The 17097-nt window shown below is 42.0% G+C and overlaps 1 protein-coding gene across 1 annotated transcript in view; it reads right to left on the reverse strand.

The window, feature by feature from the left end:
- The window catches only part of LOC128382409 (solute carrier organic anion transporter family member 5A1), a 36696-nt gene that overhangs the window by 17645 nt on the left and 1954 nt on the right, over positions 1 to 17097 (reverse strand). The window lies entirely within an intron of this gene.

Raw genomic sequence — 17097 nt, forward strand, 5'->3', positions numbered from 1 at the left:
GGAAGGGAAAAACTCATTAAAGTTAGATAACAGTAGTTGGACAAGTGGAAAAACCTCCTGCGGACATCCAGCAGAGATACAAGTCAAAGCCACTTACCAGCCGTGATCAGGGGGGCAAACTTTCTATAATTACACCTGGAACATTGCCGTTGGCTGTCAAGGTGTGTGTGTGTGTGTGTGATTATGTGTGACTGAGAATAAGGATTAACTCTTTATAATGTATGAGTGTGCATATGCATTAAAATATTTTTGTGCATGACAAAACACTCACCCACAACCAGACTGAGTAGTTTTGTTAGCGAAATGCTCGTGTCCCTCTATTTCTGTCTCACAAATGTCACTTTCTTGGATGCTGGCGCTGAACCCCATCGGCAGTGCGTGCACACATGGGAGAGTGTGTTTGTGACAGAGTCTGTGTTTAGTGCAGAGGCAGCAGGTGTGCCGTGTGTCCAGACCAACACTCAGATGTCTAATCTCTCCCCGGAGACCAAAGGAACACCTCCCCTCTGCCAGATTACATAACGAATGCATGCACACACGCAAACACGCAAACACTTCTGCTCCATCAAAAGTTGTTTTTTTCTCTCAGGATGAAAGCGCAAAGGCCAATTCATCTCAGTCTGTTTCACCAAATGTTTCAGCCATCTTGCCAACATTTCCATATAGTGTTCCTACATTCCAAGTGGCTCGCATCTATTACTGCCTTCATGCTTTGCTTTCATCACAAACTCTTTGAGTATAGTTTGACAGCCCTTTCTTTGTGGATGGATGCCAACACAGTACAAATATGCATGTTTGCTCCTATACCGAGGTTCCAACAATGTCCCACATCCCAAATCCTTATCTAGACTTAATTAAATCATGGCTTCCTTTAACAACACCATTGGGAAAAAAAGAAAGAGAGGAAAATATTGCTTAAAGAACAAAAGGCTCTTCAACAAATCCTCTTATCAGCCTAAAGCAGACACACACACACACACACACACACACACAGCAGCAGCATGAACATAACACACATGAAAATGAAGTGCAAGACAACAATGGTCGATTCTACGAGCTGCAAAAACTCACCATACTGTATGTGTGAGCCTGAAGTGCACGTGTGGCTATTTCATTCCTATAAATCTACATGAGAAAACATGTCAAATCACTTCTCTAAGCACCTAAAGCAGGTGTCCCTCTTTCACTCCTCTCGCCTTTTTCTTTCCCTTTCCCTCGCATATCATATTTCATTTTTTTAACTCCTTTCACTGTAACATTTCTCATATCCTGCTGGTTGCAGAGTCAATTCACTGCAGCAGTCAAACCGTTGCACAATGTAACAGGATATTACCACCCGGAGACAATAAACAATTAATTACAGTTGGCAAGGACGGCAAGGTCCTATCTTATTATCCCCATCTTGAAATGGAAAAGGTCTCGAAAAACCTTTGCTGGTGCATCACAAAGCAGTGAACACGGTCTGCAATATAGACGCGGACTATAATACCTACCAGACCGTACTGATGTGCAGATGAAGGTTTAGTCAGAACAATTGGTGCATATCATTTTGGGTTTCATATCTGCATCTTGTGTCTTGACTGAGCATCTGACCAGTCAGACTCTTCAAAACTATGCATGTAAATGCAAATCTGGACAAAACTAAGTATGATGCAGTAGTTTTGAGCTAGTTAAGGGTAGAAATGTGAATCAACTCATGCTTTAAAACTGACTATTTCAGGTCTGAGTAATAATGCAAATCCACATATAGAAAAGCACCTTAATTAATCATTCCCACTGCCTCACCTCACAGACTGATGACCCTTCCTGTGCCCCAAAAATATAGCACACCATCATTTAAATGCAGTCTGGCTGCAGACAGATACAACGGGTGTGCCGTTCACTCATCGGGCACAGGTTGAGCACCAAGTATGGTTCTTTGGTTGCCCTCCAACGTCTATCTCTGCATTCTCGGGCACCCAGGCAGGGATGGCCATATTTTATCTCCCTTGGGTGATTGTGTAAGTGCCTGTCTTGCTACTCCATCCATCATTTTAACAGTGTTTTGCCTGACTGGAGGACGAAGGGGAGTCATAAACTGTGCCCTATCCTACCCGCCTGGCACCAGGCTGTTCGCTGTAGTTTAGAATCAGTAGGTTGGGATGAAGGGATTGGAGGGCTGCGGCTGGGCTGAAGGGCGGCCAGGGCAGAGCCGCCGGATTGAGGAATATGCTGGCACAGCAGTAGCGCTCCATCACACACAAATACACATGCTGCGGTGGCAGACGTCAGTGGAGCGTAGGGGGTGCATGCCAATGAAGAGAACGCATGGCACGCGCCACATGCTCACTTTACTGATGTACGCAATAGACCTTCACTAGCAGCATGTGAAGGACAATACATTATAGGCTTCATATGGCTTTCTACACGTGTGCAGGTAATGGATTAGGAGCTCTCCATTGCTGTGATTGGCTTTTCACGCTTATGTTGTACAAAGTCAGCATCTAAAGTATCTACATGACCATTCAGCCTGACTTTCAATATGTTCTGGTAATTTTGTGCTGACTGTGTCCTATGCATTAGACATGCTTGAAAGGATACAAATTGGAGGATGAAGTCACAGAGCGTGCAAGTTAACATATTACAAGCAGAATTCAATTTCAGTTTGAGAAAATGTTTATTGCACATGCTCAGGGAAAAACAAATGCACCCACACGAGAGCTGAAAAGGTCTCCTCAAGATGCATCAATTACAACTCTGTGGTTTTAATGTCAACCAAGGTCAGCACGTGACAGAGGAGGTGCAGGGACACCAAGGGTGAGAGTGAAGGAAGGATACGGTTAGAGAGTTATATAGTGCATCATTGACCCCAATTTAGTCTTTCAGTTCCTGAGTTCGTGATGGATGGACGCAGCGGTGTCAGGCAATAGAAGAAGAGATTTACTCAACAATAATCCAGGAGAAAGACTATACAGTGAGAAACAGGGAGAAACAAAAACTGATAAACAGAGTGGAGCAGCAGGGAAGGGAAAGTGGAGACAAAGAAAAACAGAGGTAGGAAAGTAACAATAACACTTTAGAAGGGGGAGCATAAGTAATAGAACAGAAGAAATAGAGGGAGACGAAAGACGAGGAGTGAGCTGCAGTCTGTGGTGACTGATCCTGCTGTGTAACACTGAGATAAAGCTTGCTCAGCATCATCTCATATCTAACCTTCAGGGACCAGTGCTGCTTTGTTGTCTCCACTCTGCCTCCTCCACACTCTGCAAGAGCTCTTCTCCTCTAACCGCTGCACTGACTCATTCAGAGCTTGTAGAAATGAATGAAGGTCAAACGGAAAGAGAAGAATGGCAGACATGAGCAGACAAGATGTGAATTAGATGCATTATTAAAAGACGGTGAATGTCCTGATGGATGCTGAGGCTAATCTTTACTGCAGGACTACTGGATTGTGTTTCCAGCTGTTTCTGTCATTTTGCCTATCCTTGGCAGCAACTGATGATTTTCTTTCCATTTGAAATTAATCTGCTGATTAGTTTTTTGATGGTTTGGTCTATAAACTGTCTGAAAATAGTGAAAATGCTCCTCACATTTTCCCAGGGACTAAGCTGATGTCTTTAAATGGATTTTGACCAATTAAAGAGTCCAAAACTCAAATATATTCAATTTACAATTATACAAAACAGAAAAAAGCAGCAAATTCCCGCATTTAAGAAGCATTTTTGCTTGATAAATGACTTAAATGGTTGATCAATGGTTCAAATGAAGTGTCTTATTCATGTAATCTTTATTGTAAACCAATATTAATAACTAGGATTTTAGACATTAGATACTAGATTTTGCCATACAGCTTGATTTGCAACATCCTAATCCCATCCCTGAAAGCTGATTTCCTGCAGCTAATGCAAAGAATTCTGGGATACGTGGCACCCAGCTGCTTTGATAGTTGCCTTGGCTGTGAATGGAATCTAAAGCATAATAATCAAATGGCGTCTGCTGTGCCTTCCCCACCCCCCCATCCCCCAACCAACCAACCTCTCCTGACCTTCTGTTCTCCTCACCCCTCACCCTTGAAGACTCAGCCAGAGCAGCAGAGAACGAAAGAGAACGCCGAGCAAAACAGACCTGATGAGAAAGCACCTTGCATCTAATGAAGTAGCTCCCCGGTGGCCAAACTAATCGCCACAGATTAATGATTTGATTTCATCACGTGGACAAAATAAAGAATAGGACTTTCACTGCCTTGTCAGAACAATGTGGGGTTAAAAGGTTGAGGCTAAAATTCATTCCCACAACTATGATTTAATCACATCTGGAACTCAAATCTGTCTGCAGTAACTCTCTTTAGTTTTGGAATTTGTTTCTCTGTTGTCACGGTCCTGCAATAAAAAGCTGCAGAGGTATAGCTTGGCTCTGTAATCCCTTTCCGCACTCTGGCTGGTAACTTAGTTTCAATGAATTATGTAGCACTCCACCTGGCTATTAGCCTACAAAGCCCAGCGAGCCTCCAAACAATCCTGAGAATGGATGGCAGGCGGGCACACGACGACCTTGGATTTGTATTCAATGCTTCACGCGGGAGCCGTCTAATCTCTAAGAAATGCGATCATGTTATGTTCTCAGCATTACTCAAGAGCCGTGTCATGTTGATTTATGTAGCATTATGCATCGCACATTATCTCTTCACTATGACCTGAGCTAATAATCACTTTTTACCACAGCTGCATGACAGAACGAAATCTAAATGAGCTATTCTGCTTTATTCAATAACTACTTTATTTTATGCCAGCACACAATTCAAAATTCTGATTTGCAGTCCAGTTCAACACCTAAAGGTCTTTGGAAAGTGTCACTGCAGGTGACAACTGTATGATAGATGATCTATGCGGCTGCTGCTGTTTTTAAAAAAAAGAGAGAATAAAAGAGAGGGACACCGCTCTATGCATCCCTGTGTTATGGGGATCAATTCAGTCATGTGACCTTCCAGCCGATAGACAAGAGGAGGTAAAAGACAATGAAATAGGGGAATGACTGCATTGTCATGGAAACTTGCTGACATAGCAGTGTCTTCTTACAAGTCCTAACCTTACAGTTTTACCCAGAGGGCATGCATGGGGACTGTGGCCTCTCAAACACAAACATATACAGATGCAAATGGGAGTAAGGGCAGTGGGATGAACTGCATTGATATGCATGAGTTATCTAGATTATACGCATACACAGCCAGAATATAATGTTGCATGTTATAAGGCATGTTTTCTCTAAATCCATTTGTTGCGACGCGCTAGTGTTTTCTCTCTTTCATGTTGCATCTTGTTCTTAGTCCCAAAAGCTGATGTAATGTAACAGATACAAATTCCTGTAGCATACAGTGTATATTCTCACTCATAACCTTGGGAGATGGGTTCATGTTCTACGCATCAGGCGAAAAATGAGGGGGGGGGGGGGGGGTGGGTCTATATAGGTATGTATTCAAATGACTTCTACAGAATAAGGACAGTCGGAGAGATGGAAATCAAAATAGGATGTGACAGGGCATGAAAAGAAAGAAAGATGTTGGACAAGTAAGGCAGAGGTGGTGGAAATGAATCAAAATGAATTTGAATTGAATTTTCCATCAAGTCAGAGACTCAAATGGACATAACACCATGTCAGATATTCAGAAAGTGACGAAGACAGAATTTTAATCAAGATCTGTTCAATGCCTCTCAACCAGCTGTTGTTACTGTTACAAATGTGTTAAGAAGATATTTTCTGCAATGGGTTAAAGCCAGCAGACATTCCCTCTGTGATAATAACACGCAGTGACACACAAGTTGGTTTGGTGTTAACAAAAAGCAGCACAGCTTCACCACGGCTATAAATAAACCCTTGCATGTGTGTTTGTGCATGTATTTTCCAGTAAATTGTGTGAACTTCGCCACAAACGACCTGGTTTCCTAAACTAGAGGTTGTTTTGAGATGGGCTGAAATGATTGCATTGAAATTGCATCGATATTGTTGAAAGGACCAGTTTCTTTTAACATCCTCCACCTAAATTATACAAACATTGATTCTTTTCAATTGTTACTATTGTAATCAATTTGGACAGACAATCTCCAAAGATGCAATACACTGCTAAACTACTTTTAAGACAGGGTGGCATCATATTAAGGTTGTGCATATACTAAATTATCATTACCACATGGCGGATGTTTTGAAAATGACCAAAAGGACAAATCCAATTTACTGATGCATTGAGTACATGTTTATTTCATGTGAAGTACTGAATGGTGCTCTTATGCTACAGACTGCACAGTGGGTGGTAAAACGTTTAGATAAGTATGACATAAAATGGTTCTGATCATGCCTTTAAGTGGAGAGCCAGTAAGATGCAGGATGTGGTGAATATTTTAATGGTTCACGTACAGTAAAGACCTTTGATCCTTGTGTGCAGTCAGCACTGACTGGTACAGAGCAGGAGCTAAGACTTTATCAGGCAGACAGGACTTCTAAGACGCAAATGATCAAAAATATCAAAGCCTGTCTGACTTGTAAAATCAACATTCAGGCCACCCATCGTGCCTCTCTACTGCTTTACCTCGCCGGCATTACTGTTATAAGCCCCTTAAGCAAAGACATGACTAGTCACAAGGGATGCCACAGACTTTGCCTTTCCCATCTCTCCCCACTCCTCACTAAATTATGACCCAGTAACCTTTTCCTCTCATCCAGATGCAGGTCATGTGGTGATGAAGTACCCAATTAATGTTGCCGAGGTGAGAGACAGAATCGGTGGAGTGAAGATCCAATTCATAAATCCACTGTGCATGCTCCACTGAGGTAATGGTCACACTTTTTGAAAGGTATCATAAATAGTGTCCTCTGTTGTTGGAATTTATACCAAATCTCTTGGTTACAGGACAAAAATTTCCAAATCTTTGGTGAAGTGCAGGAAAAACTCTATACTGTAATTAATTTTTCATGCAAGCTGCTATACTTTCCATGCAGGGGTTCCCCAAGCTTACATTGCTAAATCAAATATTTAGAAAATGAAAGAAGAGAGAATGGAGAGGTTTTCTCTATTTTTAGCTGCTCCCCAGCTGCATGAGGGAAGCCACGGTACAGCAGTCAGCCAGTCAGTGAGGCACCACGTCTGCAAGCCATGAACATACCTTCCTTCATTAACTGATACACGGTAATACAAAAGCAACACAACTGGCACTTATTAATAATAATGAAGACAGTCAACAGAGAAAAAGTTGTTGGAGCTGTTGTCAGTTACTACATTAATCTATAGCATGCATGGCTTTCCATAGGGACCCAATCTATCCACATCGTTTGCAGAAAAACTTGCGTGTCAGTGGGGTCACGGAGCCTAACTCTGACACCAAATGACCATTTTCTGCTGATTCTGATGCTAGCTTAAGACTTTTGGACTTGCACTGACAGCAAAAGGCCACAGATCTGCTGCTGCTGAGGTCTACCAGAATCCACTTAATGTGCTGAAGGCTGGGAGAATACGGCTGAATGCAAAGAAACCTAAATGGGCACAAAATCAACTGGGAAAATGGTGATGGAAGGAGAACCCAGCCAGCGAAGCATATCAGGTCAGCCCCTCAGCTGCCCACTCTTCTGTGCTTCATTAAAGCATGTGACCAGGCCTCTAAATCCATCACTGTCACATGAGTGAACCCTGAGTCTGACAGAAGATGTAAGTTAAGGAGAGCTTTTTGAGTCAAGTGGGAGTTCCTTTATTAGAATTATTGTGATTTAAATTGATTGAAACTGATTTTTTATTGGTAACTTATATGTATTGATTGTTGTTTGTGTATGTTTTTGTATTCTGATATGAATGTGTGCCGCTTTGACCCCGTTACACTCCTTGCAAGTGGTGCATAACATTGCTGCACATTTGAATAAAAATCCCAACTCCCCATTATACTGACATTTCAGAGGCTACATACACCTGTCACTCAATGATGTGGTTACAAGCTCAACCAAGGCTATCTATTCTTCTTTGTGAAAGTCACTGTTGTAAGGCAAACCTGAGGAAGCCTGTGGTGAAACACATTTTTCATAGTTGCACTTGTTATAGCATGAACTACTGATATCATTTATATGAATGAGCAATGATTCACTTTGAATTTTTTTTTATTTTATTTTTTTGTCATTTGATAACTGCTTTCATCAGAACCCAGAGAGGTATTTTGCAAGAGCTGTGCACAAAGCAATCTCACTTTGTTGTCGATCATGAGTTTGTTAGAGAGGAGGTGTGAGGGGGTAGGGTGGGGGGAGGGTTTGCACCATCTACGCCCACTGTTATACCGTGTTATTTATTAGAAGGTTGGAAATCTATTTCACTCTTCTTCCTCACAGTCTCTCCTTGTGACAAGCCAATCAAAGCAACACATTCTCTTTAACTGCCTTAGTGATGGAATGTCATTCAAAAGGCACAGCCTGAGAGAAATGTGCTGCTAATTCCTTTGTGCCTCCTCCCTTTAATATAACTTCACTCTCTAATAATTCTCAGAAGTCATGCACACACTGGATCAGTAAAGCTTGTTGGTCATCTTGTGGGGTTTTCTAACAATCCGTCTTTCTTTGTGACTTTTACTCCCATTCCATTTATGTAATTTGAACAAATACACAAGGGCTGAAAAAGGGGAGTTTAGAACATTTTCTGTCAATGAAAGCTCTTCTTGTACACTGAGGTTTAAAAAAAAAAAAAAAAGAGCAAGGTTAAGGTCCGTATGTACCTTGTCAATGTACAGAACATGATGCAGGGTAGCAGGCTGGGACAGAGAGTCCACTGTTGAATATTTCCTACTGTCTAGCCAAATTGTGAAGCCAACAAATTGCTATTCTAGGTTAGGATTAGTCATCAGATTTGTGAGATTACGAGCACAGTTAAAGTTTATGAAGGCTTTTCAAGGTGAAATTTTACCAAGCTCTGGCTTTACAGCTTGGCCAGACAGTATCAGTCATTACACAGAGGATAAAACGGACATTTACAGCCATTACAGTAAATGGTGGCAATTGGCCTAACCATATGCAGTTATCAAGTTCTGATCAAAACTGTCATCTAGCCAATCTGAGGAGATCCTTACATTCCCTCTTGCCAACACACACACACACACACAGACACACACACACACACACACACACACAGACACACACAGACACACACAGACACACACAGACACACAGAGCGGAGTGCCATCAAATGTTGTGCCAAACACACCAAGTCTGTTGCCACTGTGTGTTTGTCTATGCATACATGATGTACCAGCAATTGAGAGGGTGGCACATAATCTTGCAGCTGATAAGTGGTCATGAATGAGGGATTTGGGCTGGGGTAACCAGGGGTCTATGTGTGTGTGTGTGTGTGTGTGTCTATCCTAGGCTATTTTACGGGACAAATGTCCAACTTAAGACCAGTTGATTGGGGGTGACTCATAAAATGCTGACTTTGGGGACAGTGATTAACGTTAGTATTACATTAAGGTAAGGGTAAAGGTTAAGAATAGGTAAGTAGTAGTTATGATTTGGGTAAATCTCCAGGAAATTAATACAAGTCTATGCAATGTCCCCAAAAGTGACCTAAGACAACATGTGTGTGAATACATTAGAGTAGTGAGTATGGGTCTTAGTTTGTAGGCCACAAACTTGCACCTGAACCTTTTCAGCTTCTCTCATTGACAGACATGGCACAGCAATCTGGTCCATGGTGTTTATGCAGGCCCCCCACTACCACCTCGCCTTCAGCCAACACCAAGAATTTGGCTGATTCATCACAACATCCCTCCTCCCTTCAATCCCTGCTCTGGCCCCTCCTTACAAGGAAAGTAAACAAGAAAGAATGCTGATTCCAACTGTACTGTATTAAAGTCTTTATACACAAAAAAACTGTTCTAATAGCTCACATTAGCTCATGTCTGAGAAACCATAACATCATATCTGAGATTAAGGATATCAAGGCATATTCTTAATCATATTCAGTGCTATTCTTTATGTCTGCATGTACAGATGTTTTTTCAAATGTGTGTCCTGTGTAAGCTCTATTTCCTTGGCAGCAAAGAGAAAATTGGATTTCATGGTATCTTGAAGGATAAAAGGCTAAAAGAATACATAAATAGCTGAGCTTAAGACAAATGTGATGTTGCATACTGTGCATGCGAATTCAATTACTGTAGCAGAACACGCAGCAGATGGAGGGACTACATTGCACCACCCTGGTAAGAAAAAGACTTAGTGCAGAGGTGCCTCCTACACAGGGTGACAGGAGTTTATGAATCCAGTCTTGACATTCTCCTGTCAGACTTATTTGAAATCTTAAAACACAGGCACAGATGTTTAAATGCCACTGTATGCTTGCAGGAAAGCAAAGTATGCAGTAAGCATGCAACATAAAACACTGCCGCCTGAAACACTTACACTTGCTCCCACAAGCCTCAAACCTCACCCACCCCCAACTGCAGGTGCACACATGCACACACACACTCCCAGTGCAAGCACCCTGCCAGCTCTCAACAGCTGCTCTTCCACCATTCACACTCTTAGATAGTCAGCCAACAACTAGGCCCCCCCCATCCCACAATGTTAAACACACAGCAACAGGAACAAAAGCCTGAAAACATTAGAGCAGTAAGCCTTCAGAAATGATTATCAAGAATCTACTGTGTACTTTTAATAAACTGCTAGACAGCATTCCCCCCCCCCCCCCCCCCCCCCAACTTCCCACCACAAGCAAACTCAGTCAGCTAACATCTGTGGACCACTCAAGTCAAAACACTGTCTCTCCAATGAGCTATATCATAGTTACATGTTAACCTATTAGCCTGCATTATATAATGCATAACCAGCTTAATACTATAACAGAGCCTGGCAGAATCGCTACAACAGAAAAATGAATGTACAGAGGAACAATTGCCCCGGTCTGTACGCCTGTCAAGCTACATTTTTGGTTTTGTGCATTATGTTAAAGCACGTGTGTGTGTGGGTGTGTGCAGTATCAATCCCACAGGGTGAGGTCAGAAAACGTTTAGAGGCATCCATCTCCCTCAGAGTGAGCTCCTGTCCCTCCAGGAAGAGTAACACAGATGGGCCTGCTATGAACAGCCAGCACAGTAGGACAACAGCTGAAGGTCACGAAGAGACAAATTCCAATTTAGGGGGGAAAAAATCATGTAAACAGGACACCCGGTGAATAAAATTTTAATATAAAAGAAGCGATATGACTTAGAAAAAGCATTACTCGTATTCTAAAAGAAATTCTTCGATTTTCTTATTGAATGTTTCCCACAAGCACAATAGCATACTTTTTCCAGATACCACAGCTTCTTCATGCTACACTTACACTTATGTAAATGCCATTAATACTTCTCCCTGCAGCCACCCTCCCTTCCTCATCCACCATCTTTGCAGTGCTGGGGTCAAGGAGAACAAAAGCCAGTCCACCACTGTGAGGGCACAACACTAGAATGGAGAATGATTTTTTTCCCCCCCATCTCTGCAGCAAATCAACACTCTTAACAACACCCCTACAGGCTGAAATAACATACAGGGTAGTCTGAGCTGAGCAGATAAGATGGAGAAGAGGGACAGAAGGGAATGTAATTCAGCCTGACGTAGATGTACAAGCTGCCTCTGTTCATTATATGTAACTATTTGATCCAGTGAGAGTTGACGCAGGTCAGAGATATCAAACCATAAACCACTAACAACTCTTTCTGCCTCTTTTTTAAATTCAGTGCTTTGCAACAGTACCCTGAGTGCTGATAGCCATCACAGGACATTCAGCAATTCTGGTTACAGATAACATCTGGTAATTATTGACAACAACTCATTTCCTGACTGGACACAACAGGCAAAGGAAGGACATGTTTCTCTTCATAATGCTGATAAGCTTTATAAGGAAAATTACACAGAGAGGCAGCAGGGTTTGAGTGATTTCAGTCAACATTGATGAAAAGTCAAAGGCTCTGAGTAAGAACTGCACTGGAGGACTTTTAAAGTCAAGTTCCCTCTTGGTTTTTTAGTTTTTTATTACTGTCAGTCATAAAATACAGAAATAAATGGGGAGATATTACCCACATTAAAAGTAACCATCCAGTCAGAAAAGTTAAAACCTATTAGCAAGTCCAGATGTCACATTAAGATGTGTTACAAATTAGATGTGGATTTCTTTCATTTGGGAATGAGCTGCTGACATTTGTCCAAATTGACAGATGCTGCTCAGGTAATAATGTAATCCCAAAGATGTTCAATAATTAGGATTCATAGCTTCGTGGGTAGGGGTAGAGGTATCTGCGGTCCAGAGTTCTCTGCAGTTACCATATTACATCCAACCAAACTCACCGACCACTCAGCCATTAAATTAATTAGACTGAAAATCAGAATCATTTTGTTTTACAAGCCAGTTCCTAATTGTGTGAATGCCCCAAACTGTGTGAGAAATAGAATAGCAATCCCCAACTGTTTCATTGAGGTGACAATTAAACCACTTCAAAGCTATTTTGGGATGTTATTTAATTTCAACCTAAGCCTACAACAGCAAGGGATCAAGGAGGATTTGAACAAAATGGACCAAAGAGCCAACAAGAACAAAGAAAAAAATGTCCGTTTTTTTCCCCCCGCATAGCTGAAAACAAAAGGTTTCTCAGCGTTCCTGCTATCAAAAAAACCTCTTGTGGCATTTCCCCAGGAACCTTCCCACACTGTCAAAACAACAGGGCCACAACGCTGAAATATGGCCAGCAGTCATCAACCAATGAGGTTGAGCAATGACTACACTACAGTTGTTGTGGTTAAGACCCCTGCCTCTGGAAACAAACGAACTCCCACACTTGCCTGAACTCTCTGTGCCTTATTCAATCACTCCTACTCTTCCTAAGAAAGTGATTACACAGAATGTTGTAAGAATTGCAGGTTGGTGGAGAGACAAATGAGAGATTGTGAAGCACGGAGTCGACGGAGTGAGGCGGGATCATAGAAGTCAGAGGTTCACGGGGGAGTAGTAGTAGAAGTAGTCGGTGCTGGCAGCCCTGCAGTCTGCAGCTAAAAAGGTCACCTGCTGCTGAGTAACCCTGAGGGCCAGAGTGGGCAATGGGAGTGTGCAGAGGGAAAGGGGGCAGCGATATTTAAAACCCTCCATGAAAATAAGCCAAGGGGACAGTGATGAAACAGGACATGCCCTCTCTCTCTATATGTGTGCCAGCTTTTGACGGGACCAAACGCGTACCCTAACCAATCCTGAAATGTGATCTGTCGGCCTGGAGGGGCAGGGAGTGGCGTGCACAAGTCAGGACCTCTTGGGAACAGTGTGTTTGTTTCTGTGTGTGCACAATCTGCATTTGCTTTGGCTGCTGCTACACAGAACAGGACACACAATTTAATGAAATTGACTGAGTGAGCACAGAAAGTGACGTGCCAGGGCAGTGACTGATAATCCTGAATCGCAGAAAATACAAACACAGTGAGGTCTGACTAGAACCTGACTGTCCATTTCTATGGTCTTTTTTTCCTCTCTTTAATCTGCAGAGGACACACATTACACGCACACCAAACACACTTCAGGAGAGCGACTGAGAGCAACTGTTCTTTCTAAATTTGTCAGGGGAGTGCAGAGAACACACCCCTTGTGCTTATGCGAGCGTATGAGTGTGTGTATCGGAGTGTGCAGACAACACCGGTGGTTCAGGCCGTCCCTGCGGGTGCTACAGCTCCTCTCTTCCTAAACTGGGCACCACCTCTTTTCCTCCTCCTCTTAGGTAAATAAACAGTCATCTACAGTCCCACTGTGTCAAGCAGAGGCTATATCGGATGCCCATGGCTTTTCATGAATGTCTTATTAAAACATTAATTATGTGCAAGCGTCAGTATGTTACTTTCAGAGTCATCTGCGCTGCGAACTATTTAATGCAGAGGCAGCGGGGCTCTGCTGGCCAGGAGGAATCAATTAACCTTATCCTGCATGGCTAAGAGAGTGGCATGCAAAGAAAGCTGTAAAGTCTAGACAAGAAAATGCTACAAAAGAACAATACTGCATAAACACAAGATAACATTAATGGTGTAAACGTGTACTTTTGATTCCAGCTCAGTTTATACACTAGCTCTGAAAGTCAGGTAATGTGGACACGCAGACAGCAATCTAATTGGACCTGACCTCCCTGTCCATCCTACATCAATAACAGCTTCTCTGCATCATTAGCTTGTAAATCACTTGGGGAAAAAAAGAGGACAGAAGAAAAGATAAAAAAGCTTTAACCCCCCCCCCCCCCCCCCCATCATAATCAGAGGTCACAGGTCTGTCCAAAGCTTGGAATGGATCAACAATTCAATCAGGAGAAACTAAATTGTTGATAGTTTAGATGTATGGGTCATGTTTTGCCAAATCAGATATGAGATGGAGATGGTGACAGATAGTGTTAGGAGACACTATTGAACGACATGGACAACAAAGCAAGAAGAAAAGCTGAGTGGTGTTTTAAAGAAGTCCTTTTTTCCAGTTTAAAGCTCGTCTAATGCAACGAGCCAGCTTCAAACAAGATGGATTGGCTTCTCAGAGAAAGGCACGGGCAAACGTTCACCATAGTAACATCAAGAATGGTATGCTATAAATCTGTCAGAGCAGAAAGAGAGAAAAGACTAAAAAGGAGAGAGGTAGAAATGTGCAGACAGCTGCATTTTCAACACTAAATCCACCGGTTCTTCTCTTTATACTCTCTAACAGGACGACTGTAGTGCCTGTAAATCTTAAAGAGGTTTCCCCATTTGTTCACAAAGTAGAGTAAAAGAGAAAGGTTAGATTCAGATCTCGTGTCTGTTACATTACCATAGTGAAGTTGGGGCCAGGGTTGGGAAATGGGGTGACAGGTCAAAGTGAATATGCTGCTGTGTATGCGTGCAATACACAGTGATAACATCCTGACAAAAAGATACACACACCCTTTCCCTTTCCCTTTCTCTCTCTCTCTCTCTCTCTCTCTCCCCCCCTCCAAGGGTGCCAGAAGTACCCCTCAGTGTAAACCACATTGTCCTACAAAAGCGAGCAACTCCTCCCCTCTGAGCCAGTGCAAATTGAGATGGGGTTTACGTTAATGGGTTTCAGGAGAAAAAAAAAAACACCTCAAGGTAATTTGGGAGGGGGTTCTCCTCCTCAAGATATGGGTAGCCTATATCTCTACAAATTTATATTGGCAGAATATTGAAATGGGTTTGAGGATTTCTGGGTAAACACGGTATATATTACACCTCTTATTCAATTTTTCCTGTTTGCAGAGGTAAGGGGGATGATTAAATGTTAAAAATAAGCATGTAGGAATGGGTTTTTTTTTTCAGAGCTGTAAACATGTGAACTAATGAATTCTGATGTCTGTGAGTGGGTTTCATTCAAAATCAAGATATTACACGACAAGCAGCACTGACTGCCTCACCTTTGACTGAATCGTGCACCAAATACCACAACGTGATAAAAAATGCACTTGCAACACCTGGATAATAAAACTGAAGCTCTGTTACCATGGTTATTTTCAGTATCTCAAATGCAAATCAAGGACATTTTCCCCCCACTTATCTGTTCCTTCTGACATGTCAGAACATGTCGCTGTTTTTCCAAACAAGGCTTTTGCTGGAACAAACAGATTATCCCTCTATGGGTTGTCTGAAAATAGTCATCAAGGTCAGCGCAGCCAGCGTCTCATGCCACAATCACTGCTGCTTTTGATGAATATCTGCATGAGACATCCTGACTGTGACAACTCAATGGGCATTATGAGATATGCTGCTTTTACTCTGAACTCTGAGCAAGTTTGGGGTTTGTTTTCCTCAGGTTTTTCTGGCTGGTTCAATAGCTATGCTGCATTGGCTCCCTGTGATGCAGGGATCTGATCAATATTGGGTCTCAGGGGCAGTGGAGCAGGCAGCGAGGACTCGGCAGTGAATATGCTCCATAGGCTGTGTAATGTTGTGATGAAGGGCTGGTGTCAGCACTGTGGCAAATGCTGTGCAACCACCTCAGTGTTGTTTTTCATCAAACAGTGTGTGCGTTCCTCCACGCACAAACATACACAAACACATGAACTGTAATTTGAAGAGGCAAATGTTCAGACCAATAGTCAGTAGTGGATTGACAGAAACTTAATCAACAATAATGCTGATAATATATTGCTCATTTGTTATTTCTTATGCAAAAATCCCAAATAATATGTTCCAGCTACTGAAATGGGAGGATTACATCATTTCTTTGGAGGGGGGTGGATTGTTGGTCAGACAAAGGAAGCGATTTAAAGACATCACCTTGGGTTTTATGAATTTGTGATGGGCATTTTTCCACTATCATTAACTATGATTTAATAGACTACAAAAAGTAATAATGTAATATTTGTCAGACCTGACAACCCTTTAATTCCAACTTTGTGTATTATGTTTATTGTTCATTTGTCTCTTTTTTTACCTGATGTGCATGTATCTTGTGTCTGCGCATATGGCAATAAAGTCTCTTGAGTCTTAAATGATAACAAAGCTGCAGCTTGCGATTATTGCGATGAATAGAATGGTTGCTTTGTCTTAAAAATGTCAGAAAATGTTCAAGAATGTCAATCATTGTTACCCAAAGCCCAAGATGTAACCAACATGTCTTGTTTTTGTCCTGATCCAGAATCCACAACCCAAATATATTCAGTTAAGATGACTACAGAAACCAATAAATAATCACATTAAGCTTGTCATTTTTTTTCTTTTAAAATTACTCAACAATCAATTGATTATCAAAATACTTTCGACTAATTTGCAGCTCCAGATGATTGTTCAACAATATAAATCAATAACTGATTTTGAAAATAATCAGTTGCAGCCCTAAACAGAGGTTAGTGGGACAATGACCATCTGTGTGCACCAGATTGAGGGGTGCCCCATGTCCCAATAACCCAACTACAGAGCACAGACACACAGTAGGATTACTTCTGCAGTCATGGACTCATCTATCAGCTATAGTATGTAGAATATGTGGTATGTATGTACAGCCAATCACTCTGAGAAAAACAATAAAGCCTGAGCATACCTGATAAATTACAGTTACCTGTGTAGGCACATCTGCATAATTTAAGGGGAAATACAGCTTGCAATCTGCCAACACTC

Source organism: Scomber japonicus, chromosome 21 (genome assembly GCF_027409825.1).
Source record: "Scomber japonicus isolate fScoJap1 chromosome 21, fScoJap1.pri, whole genome shotgun sequence".
Taxonomy (NCBI): Eukaryota; Metazoa; Chordata; class Actinopteri; order Scombriformes; family Scombridae; genus Scomber; species Scomber japonicus.